Source organism: Mytilus trossulus, chromosome 9 (assembly GCF_036588685.1).
Source record: "Mytilus trossulus isolate FHL-02 chromosome 9, PNRI_Mtr1.1.1.hap1, whole genome shotgun sequence".
NCBI lineage: Eukaryota > Metazoa > Mollusca > Bivalvia > Mytilida > Mytilidae > Mytilus > Mytilus trossulus.
This window is the reverse complement of record NC_086381.1, coordinates 17,897,235-17,904,971: the sequence shown is the minus strand read 5'-3', so window position 1 is coordinate 17,904,971 and position 7,737 is coordinate 17,897,235.

Genomic DNA, 7,737 nt, shown 5'->3' with positions numbered 1-7,737 from the left:
TGTTAAAGAGAGTCCCATTGACAAAGAGAAATTCCTATTGAAATTCATTTTTGTAATGTATTATGATTTACAAAAATTGTATATAAACTCACCAAAGATACCACCATTAGTCATTACAGGAATTATACGCAGAACGCACGTTTCGTCTACACAAAACTCATCAGTGCCTTATGCATCATTATAAAGGGAGATTCCCATTGACATCATTATGATTTATACTTAGTTATTATTTAGGGATTTTCCTATCGTCAAAGATAGATTTGCTTTTGAGCATCATTATAGATAGCCTTTTATTTCCTCTTAGACATCATAATCGACACACATTATTTATACACACAATATAAGTGATTTTCCTCGGGCATAGTTGTATAAAAGCATCATGCAAAAATAGTGTCCCCTTTGTCATTAGAAAAAACTTATTTCAGTGTTCATCTCTGTTGACAATAATTCCCTTGGAATACCTCTGGGTAACACACTGTCTCTGGCAAATACTCAAACTGATAGCTCTCATAAAGCATTAATAATGTACATCTTTATATAGGTTTCTATTATTTCAAAACAAGGATAAGAAATGGTAGATGAAATTTTCTCCTTCACATTCATCTATTGTTGTTTTACTACTATTTACACTATTGAACCATTCTAAATGGCGGTCAAAAGAAAAAAAAACGCGTTTGGGTAGCAAAATCAAGTTTTATTTTTTTCATATTTTATTTCTCACAAATGTCCTGCTGATATTAAGAAAATACATAGAACGTTCTGTTCAAATTTTCAAATGCAAAGTTAACTTTAAATGAATTTGGCGATTTATTTTCCGGTACAGTTCATCAGAAAATTAGAGACTAAACTATATGTTGCTGTTTATTATGTCAAGTCATGTCCAAATATAAAAACACCTGAATTTCATGTGATCACGGTCACCTTCCCCGACTTTGAAACGCACCGCTGGTAAAGTTTAATCAAGAAAAGCTCATCGGACCCACGAATTCATAAAGAGTTATAAAAGGGTCAAATAAAACCACGGAAATGGAAGTCAATACAGTAAAGAAGCAAATAAAAACATTGTGTTCATAGGTCAAAACAGAACGGAAACAAATCACAATATGAGATCAAGAGGTTTATTACAGTAGAAAGTGATTCTATTTTATAAATACTGTGTCCACTTTATAGTCGCCGTCACGTAAATTTGGCACCATGTTTTTTGTCAAAATTTTCTCAAATATCAACCGCGTTTACTAAAGATCATGTTTTTTAATTAGCGGAACAAAAATCCTGTCAAAATATCCACTACTGTCCTACCTTTTATTGTGTTTACACTGTATAACCCTGACCTTTACATAATCCAAGATTATTTTGTTTGGCATTGTTATTACCGAAAGTGTTGCCGTGAAGTTCCACGTGCTCTACATTTGCATGTGTCTCTCGGAGCTTTTCGTCATCTTTACGAAAAAAGCGCGGGAAAGTGTATCATCAATGACAATGATATTACCGGAGAGTAAGGAATGTTATGGAATAGGGGATCCTCATAGAAAGCAAGATGGCGCTTTTACAATGTAAATAATCAGGTCAGGATTATACAGTGCAAACACAATAAAAGGTAGGATAGTAGTGGATATTTGGACAGGATTTTACTTCCGCTCATTGAAAAACATGATCTTGAATAAACGCGGTCGATATTTAAGAAAATTTTGACAAATCATGGTGCCAATTTTATGAGACGGCGACTATAGGAGAAAAGCAAATTTAAATGAGGAATCATAGGTCCAATACTAGAAGCTAATAAATACTTAAAATCTTGATTCAAATACAGGAGTAAGCAATTCTGAACTTGGAAACCTGGATCCAATATAGAAGAAAGCTACTCAGGGTCCAATATAGGATTGAATGACATTTAAACTTTGCATAAAAGGTTAAATTAGTTATCAAAGGTAGCAGGCTTTTAATTTGATACACCGGATGCTCCCTTCATCTACATAAGACTATGCTCAGATCAAAGTCGTTAAAACCAAACAAGTATAAAGTTAAGGCGCATTTAAACACAACATAATTTAATCAAAGTTATTCTGTCAAGAATACTAGTTTGAAAAAAAATAACAGTACACAATGTTGGTATTATTCGTTTGATTTTAATCTCGTTTATATATACAGGGGAATTTCAGTGAAAACTCTTTTACAATGCTATCGACGTTTGCCTTAGTAATAGATGCATTGCTATAGTATAAAAAAAATATTTATAAGAACATTTTATACATTATATTAATGGATAAAGTGGAATTTTGTATACTTTTCGGGAATAAAATCGAATATTGTGTTCAATCTTTTGCTTGCCGGTTGCGTGTTTACATACGTGCTGAACCCTTGCACATTCTTGATGTGTCTATCAAAAAACATGGGACTTTTATCCAATGGATGTCGTTGGCTTCAATGTTGTTTCAACAATTTAAAAAAATTGAATTGTTAACATATTTTGTTCATACCTGCATGAATATTTCTCTTTTCAACTTGAACAAATTTCGAAACATAAATCTAAATCTTTCACTTGTTATACAAGATGCAAGAAAAAGTGCTGGGTAACTAAGTACTACTGTTAAATCAATTGCATTCCTAACCGGTCCGATTCTGTAAAACGTAAAAGATTCATGCGATGGCAAAGTCCAATAATAGATCTGGAAAAACATGAGCACGGTGTAAGGAACCTCAACAATAAAAACTACCGACGACAAAATGAGTATGAGTAGTATTTGAGGATGTCCTTCATGTTTATCGTATTTATTCGATACCGATTTGTATCTATCTTTCACTACATGGTGGATTACTTTTTTGGAAGCATGCGTCATGACATGATGAACTTTTGTAATCATCTTAAGATATATTATTAAAGAAATATCACAGTAAAGTATTATCAAACAAGACGGAAGGATAATAGTAGTAAATTTCAGAATCATAATAAAAATAGCAGCTTCCATCCCATAGATGCCTAGCCAATCAGCAAAATGGGCATGACACGTAGTGAAACTGCAATTGATGCCCGTAATATTTCCTTCACACTCCACTTGATATGGTACTAGTTCAGATCCAATAAACGGAATTATCGATATTAATGTTGAAACTATTAATGCAATGATTATTTTGATTTTTGTTTTATTCACTGTCCATTTCTGAGATCCAGCAAAAGGATGTTTTATGATCTGGTATCGTTGCAATGATAAAAGTGTAACAAACAAAATGGAAGCACAATGAGGCACTTTTGTGAATTCATGCACAAAAAACCACGTCCAACAAAGACTAAATGGAACAAATGTTTTAACGTTTGCATATGTGAATGCATATGTGTGAAGTATTGCTGTAGGTAAAATAGCCGAAATGTTAGATAGTCCAATTACAGAATAAATAAGACTGGCAACTTTTCTGATTTTGTTTTTTGATGTCCTGTATTCCTTCCAGTAAATGACAAAAACAAAAGCACTTGTAAAAACCACTATAACGGCAGCTATAGGAATTACATAACAGTCAATTACTCTTGTCCACGAAAAGTGATATTCTCGTACTTCGCTTAGAATCCCTTTCTTCATCACTTCCAACTGATATGTTCAAGTGTATATAAGTAGACCGTATTCTTCTAAATATGTGCAAATGGTTTGTGCTTCTGTATTCATATATTCATACAGATGCAATTGACAATATCCTAAAGGATTTCTATGAAAATTTCTAATTAATGGATGATGCGTGTTGATGTCTATTATATGATGGACTAAAGACAAAATAGGTTGAATCCGTAGAAAATTAGTATTGAATGAGAACATACCATCTAAGAATGATTAACTGTTATGATCAAATATATATGAAATACATCACGGACATCGCAATGATTCATAACTCATTTGATTTTATTAAATCCTCCTAAAATCTATCAAAATATATGTGATATTATCCCAAAATATGATAGTTGCACAAATTGTAAACGATATGTTATAAATCTGAAGTAAATGCACCTCGATGAAAGAATATTATAGAAAATATAAAGATATCAATGCGTGTAAAATAGATTTTTAATTAAAAACAATACGTGGTTTGTTAATAAGCTTACTCTGAAATCATATAATAGCTTGAAAGAAGTCGTCTAAATGGAATACGAATGGCAACAACTAATTAAAGTAAATTGTGCGAGGCTTAGATATTTATAACCGGGAAACCTTCTAAGGTCACTTGTGTTTTAAAGATATGAACAGTGTTTTATTAACATCATAATAATATCTATTCATCAAATCTTGCTTGTTACAATTTTCATCAATAGTCCAAGCTTCTATTGAAAGCTATGAGTAGTTTTATGTATTTTATTTTGCTTACGATCATTTAAGACTCCAATGTACTTAAAATGAATTGTATAAGGGGTTTTTGATGGGTTCTTGATGGGGTTTACAGAATAGAACAAAATATACAATTTAATTAACACCAGTGAATAAACGACAAAAAAATATAGCCACATAAATTAATAGCCAATTGTCACTTTAAAGAATGAGGAATACTGGAGAGGAAAGAGATACATGGTCTGACAAATTTCAAATTGATCAGAAATGACCCCTACCATCGATACCTTTCTATATTATTATCTCAAGTAAATGTGTTCAGCGCTATGAAATCGTTCATAAGTTTATTTATCAATCTCATCATATCTGGCAAATTACAATGTTGCGTAAATGTCTCGGTAAATGTACGACAAAGGCAGGATGATTCCAGGAGTTTGTGGATAGATTACACAAAAACTGTCAATGGAAAATTTTACAAATAACAAACATAAAATATATATGACACGAGACAACAATTTACGGTCACATGAACATGTTTAATAAAAGAAGGGATATCTTTAATCAAATTATTTAACTCATTGTATTAAACAAATGTTCAGTAAAGTTCTCCCAAAACAATATTAATCACATGGATGAATTGAATAACATAAACGGTACCAATTTTAAGGAACCAGTTGCGTATTTTTTCGTCAACTAATACTCTTCATTGATACTTGATGTTTATTTAGATATCCAAAACATAATACAAAGGTTGTGAAACGTATAAAACCAAAAAGGACCTTAAGTATAGCCAAATTCTAACGCAGAATCAGAGGTATGCATGAGGGAGGTACATTATTTTATTTAAAATAATTTCCGAGATCCTTTAACAGCAATTTATAACCATAAAATATCCGTATTTTCACGACAGTTCCGAATTCCTGGCTGCTGGATTAGTGATATCATATGGGACTAACATTCAACTAAGACAGGTATGGACTATAAATACCATAAACGGTAACATATTTTGATATAGCACAAGATGCGCACATTTCGACTGCTAATGTCTTTTCAATTATTCTCTAGGCAAAAAAAATGAATATCCAAATACAAAATTGTAGAACGAATCGAAATATAGTTATTATTTTCTGTGTCATTTTTGTTTCTTTTTGAGAGTTGTCTAATTGGCAATCATACCACTTTTTTTATAAGTATATCCATAGTCTGACGAAGATTCAAAGGTTTGCATGAGAAAGATATATTCCTTAATTTTGAATGATTTCTAACAATTTTTGTCAGTAAATTTTATTCAAACAACATCCATATTTTCACGCCAGTTCTGAAGTACTTTTTACTGGGTTGCCGGTACACTCGAGACCTAAAAGTCGACCAAATAACATAAACGGTACCAATTCAAATTCACTTGATGCGCATTTCCACAGCTAAAGTCCGCGGCAAAATATTTGAATATTCAAAATTTAATGTTGTAAAATGAATCAACCCCAAAAAAAGACTAAGTCTAAAGTTGAGCCAGGATTCAGAGCTTGGAATGGTGTAGATATATTCTTTATTCCAAAATTTCAATAAATCAATACATTTAAATAAACAATCAATGAATGCATTTAACAGTTATTATCTTATAGTTTCTTTATGTGTTGTATTTTAGTGTTTCTGTTGTGTCGTTGTTCTCCTTTTATATTTGATGTGCTGTGTACAAACATTTATAATGTGAATATCTACATGCCTATCTATTAACGGGTAATTTTTAATTTTGAACAATTCTCAAACAACCTTTTTTACATTTAAACAAATTTCGAAACATAAATCGAAATCTTTTACTTGTAGTACAAGATGCAAGGAAAAGTGCTGGGTAACTAAGAAGCACTACTGATAAATCAATTGTATTTCTTACCGGACCAATTCTAAAAAACGTAAAAGATTCATGTGTCGGTAGAGTCCAATAATAGATCTGGAAAAACATAAATACAGAGTAAGGAATCTCCACAATGAACACTACTAACGACAAAATGAGTATAAGTAGAATTTGAGGATGATCTTCCTGATGGTCGTGTTTATTTGGAACAGATTTGAAGCTGTCTTTCACAACATGCTGGATCACTGTTTTGGAAGCATGTGTCATGACATGGTGAACCCTTGTAATCATTTTCAGATATAAAATTAGAGAAATATCACAGTATAATATAATAAAACAAGACGGCAAAATAATGGTAGCAAATTTCACAATCATTATAAAAATTGCAACTTCCATCCCGTAACTACCTAACCAACTAGCAAAATGTGCATGACATGTAGTGAAACTACTATTGCTAGTCGTTGTATTCTCTTTAAATTCTACATGATATGGTACTAGTTCAGATCCAATGAAAGAAATAATCGATACTAATGTTGAAACTATTACCACAAGGATTATTTTGCTTATTGTTTTACTCACGGTCCATTTCTGAGATCCAACGAACGGATGCTTTATGATCTGGTATCGTTGTAATGATAAAAGTGTAACGAACAGAATGGAAGCACAATGAGGCACTTTTGTAAATTCCTGCACAAAATACCAAGATCTACAGATATTCAATGGAACGAACATTTTAACGTTTCCATACGTGAATGCATATGTATGGATGATCGCTTTAGGTAAAATAGCCGCTATGTTTGATAGTCCAATTACAGAATAGATAAGACTGGCAACCTTTCTGATTTTGTTTTTCGATGTCCTGTATTCCTTGCAGTAAATAAAAATAACAAAAACGCTTGTTATAATCACTATTACGGCAGCTATAGGAACTACATAACAGTCAATAATTCTTGTCCAAGAATGGTGATACTCTCGGACTTCTCTTAAAATCCCTTTCTCCATCAGTTCCAACTTAATCTGACTTATGTTGAGAAATATGTGTGCAACTAGTATTTCTCGAAACAGCTAACGACTTTGTCTTCCATTATTCATATATTCTATCGGATACATTTGATAACGTTTGTCTAAAAGGATGTCAATATAAGATCTTTCAACAGTTTATACGTTAATGAATCATTCATATGCGTGTCGATGTTTATCATATAATGGACTAAGGACAAAATAGGTCAAATCTTTGGAAAATTAGTATTGAAGAGAATACATCATTTAAGATGGATTCACATTTTTTTATCAAACAAATATGAAAAATATCAAGAAAATTGAAAATAAGTTATATCTCATTTTATCTGAATATTCCATGCAATATCTATGAATAAGAGATGTAACTGTTGTAAAAAAATGACAAACGCATTACAGGTGAATGATTTGTTAAGAATACATAAATTTCGCTTTGATGAAATAACCTAAGAAGAAAATATAAAGATATTAATGTGAAATCGTGACAAATAGATTTTTGGTTTTATCAGAAACGGACAGCTTTCCCTGACATCGTACAATAGCTAATTAGCAGCATGAACT